Below are 3,313 nucleotides of genomic sequence, written 5' to 3' on the forward strand. Positions count from 1 at the left end.
GTATAGTGAAGGATCAGGGCCAGTGAACCTTAATACAGTAACTGAACAGGATGCAAGTCATAATAGTAATTCATAGAAGGGTGTGGTAGACCTACAGTACATTAAAGGCTGTCTCTCGTTCTCTGTGGCATGAAAACAAACTGCAGCTAAAACATGAATCCCTCAGCATAAAGACGCAGACTGTTAAGGGTTGTGTTTGATCAGGACCAAAATGCACGACTCGACTCTGGTTCAAAGTGCAACAAACTATCTTTAATGTTCAAAAGGGTGCAAGAATGGGTGCGAGGTGGAGGGGTGGTGGGAGGTCCATGGATCCTGATGTGGTAGGTGAGTCACCGAGGAGTGCGTGGATGCAGGCGGCGTGATGTGAGGTGAGGTCCGCTGTAGGGGAATGGCGATGCAGTGAGAGAGCTCCGGGGAGCTGGCAGCAGACAGGCGGGTCCACAGGCAGGCAGGGAGGGAGGAAGCAACGCTCAAGACTGCACAACAAAGTGCAGTAATCTGAAGCAAGGTAGCAAAAACACGGGGAGATTAGCTTCACAAGCTGAGCACAGAGTAAAAATTCAAAGAAGCCAGGATCCAAACCACCACGTAGACTGACAAACGATCTGGCGATGAGCAGGAGAGAAACCAGTGGCTTTATGGGAGGCCTGATTGTAGAGTGAGTTCACCTGCTTCACCTGTGGAGCAGAAGCCACGCCCACATGCACACACACAGCACAGACAGGGGGAGAGACACAGAAGGAATAATACAGACAGGGACACAAACACACACACACAAGGAAAACTCAAGGCTGCCGCGGTGGAATCATGACACAGACAGCGTAATGACTGCACCTTTGATTTTGCAGTGCCAGCTGGGGATTTCCTGTGTCATGAAAGTGAGCTTGTGCACTGAAGAAACCAGGTTGTATTGTTCATTTCGCACCATAGAACACTTTTGGATGGACGAAACATTGAGGGATTTTTTACAACAAGTGAGCAGAGAATGTAAACTCTCTTTGTGAGGCTGTCGTCAGACGATATCAGCTGTACATCGTCAACGATATTGTAGTCAAAGCTTAAATACTGCAACATGCATACCTCATTATTGTGTTAAAAGCATTTCAAACAAAGCAAATGTTGATGTCTTAGAAACCCACTATATAAGATAACAACAGCGGGAGACTGACAGGTGAAAAACAGGTGGCACTTGCCTCTTGATGTTTAGGTAAAAGGACACAAAAAGACGATTGAATGTCTGCAACAGTACCTGACACAGAGAGAAGGAGGACAACAAATCCACCTGCTGCTGCTGTTGAAGCCATAGCTGCTCCTCTCACTGTTAAAAACATACCATCAGGGCGATTCGCGTGCCTCTACGTCTACTTGAAAAGGATGTGGTCTCGGGTGATGATTGTGGTTTTACAAAACAGAGACGAGATTGTTCTAAACCGGCGTGGCTTTCTTCAGCTTCACATTGTTGGAAAACAAAACCGAAGAAGTGTTTGTGGCCTGTAAGCACCTGGACTGCTCACATACATCCCGACAACTTTTGAGAGGACAATTCGTTTTTATTTACTCTTTCTGGACCTGATACGACAGTTTAGATTTAGGTTTTTAGTATTGTGCCATCAGTCCCAAACAGGAGCATTCATGACAGGGTTAAATCACAATGTCCACACCTTCAAATGGGTTTAACTGATTCACAGCTCACATTGAAACTGAACTATGAATCGGACTAAAATGGAAGACGCCTTTGTCTGTATTTCCTTGGATTGACCGTCCATCGGATCGTCTTCACAGTTGGTAAGTGTTTCGCCGGGGACCAAAGAAAGTGCAGCGTTGTGTTCTTGATAGCTGCTGCACCGCCGAGCAGATGAAGAAGAGAGACCTGCTGCAGTGTTGCAAACTCAAATATTTTAAGCGTCATCCATGTAACTTTAAGAGTGAACGCGTCTGTTCCAGGAAACAGTCTGGTCCCAAAAAGCTAGCTGTTGACGCGAATGACGTGTGCACTCTAGGCCAAGGGGACGCAACGATGTCCTTGCAGGTGTTAAAGGGACCTAAGGGAAAAAAGTGTTGAGTATGAAGCTGTTTGGATGAGTGATTCTAGAGAAAGTTGCAACACCGGAGGCTAAACAATGGGTTCATTCTGAACACGCACTACACTAGTCTATATTTAATGGGTTAGCCAGGTTAGCAATACCATCTGATAACTACCGTACGCGTATGCTGTATTTTGTGCATATGAAAGATGAACAGGTGGTGTAGTGGTTAGCACTGTCGCCTCACAGCGAGAGGGTTCCATGTTCGCAGGTTCGTTTCTGTGTGGAGTTTGCATGTTCTCCCCGTGTCTGCGTGGGTTTTCTCCGGGTTCTCCGGTTTCCTCCCACAGTCCAAAGACGTGCAGGTGTTCGGTTCATTGATGACTCTAAATCACCCGTAGGTGTGATGAATGGTTGTCTGTCTCTGTTCGTCTCTATGTGTCCTGTGATAGACTGGTGTCCTGTCCAGGGTGGACCCCGCCTCACGCCTGATGTCAGCTGGGATCGGCTCCAGCCCCCCCCCCCCCCCCCCCCCCCCGACCCCGACAGGGACAAGCGGTTGAAGATGAATGAACAAATATGACAGAAGTGAGAATTAACAGTGATTCCTACAGCTTTAACTACTGTTGAAGCTGAGCACCACAGCGTTGGATTGAGAGTTCAGGGCTCTGAGAGATTTCCAACTGGAAACTAAGAAATACCGACTACCGAGTTCAACCGGACGGCCACAGTGGCAACGATTGATCTGCTGCTGATTGCCTAGATGGTACATTTCACATCCCAATCACAATGGGTAGACATAAGGGTCCCCATGCGCGGGATGCATCAACTCCTTTTCTTTTTATGTGGCGCAGGAAGCCACAGTGTCAGATTATGGTTATACAGAAGACTCACACTGTCTGTAGACTGCGTTGTGTGGCCCTTTAGTTAAATCTGCAATAATGAAGTGTTACGGTGAATAGAGTAGAACTTACCTGCCACACAAGTTGCTTGAAGTCAGTTATAGCAGGTCTTTCTTCTTGTACCAGGTGTAATTAGCAACTGGGTTAGCAGGTAGCACTATACAATGGATAGTTAGCATTTAGCACAGCCTCACAGAACCAGTAGCACGCCTGTAGTCTTCTTAGCTGTAAACTTCCTGTTGGAAAAGTCAGAGAAAATGACGACTTGTGTGTCTTTACATTAGTTAGTGTGTAAATATGTTTTGCTCCACATTCACTGCAGCAGCAGTCACAACATTCTTATGATTTCAGATGTGTCAATCAGGATTTGACAGAATTAACCGA

The sequence above is a fragment of the Echiichthys vipera genome (assembly GCF_963691815.1).
Source record: "Echiichthys vipera genome assembly, chromosome: 2".
NCBI lineage: Eukaryota > Metazoa > Chordata > Actinopteri > Perciformes > Trachinidae > Echiichthys > Echiichthys vipera.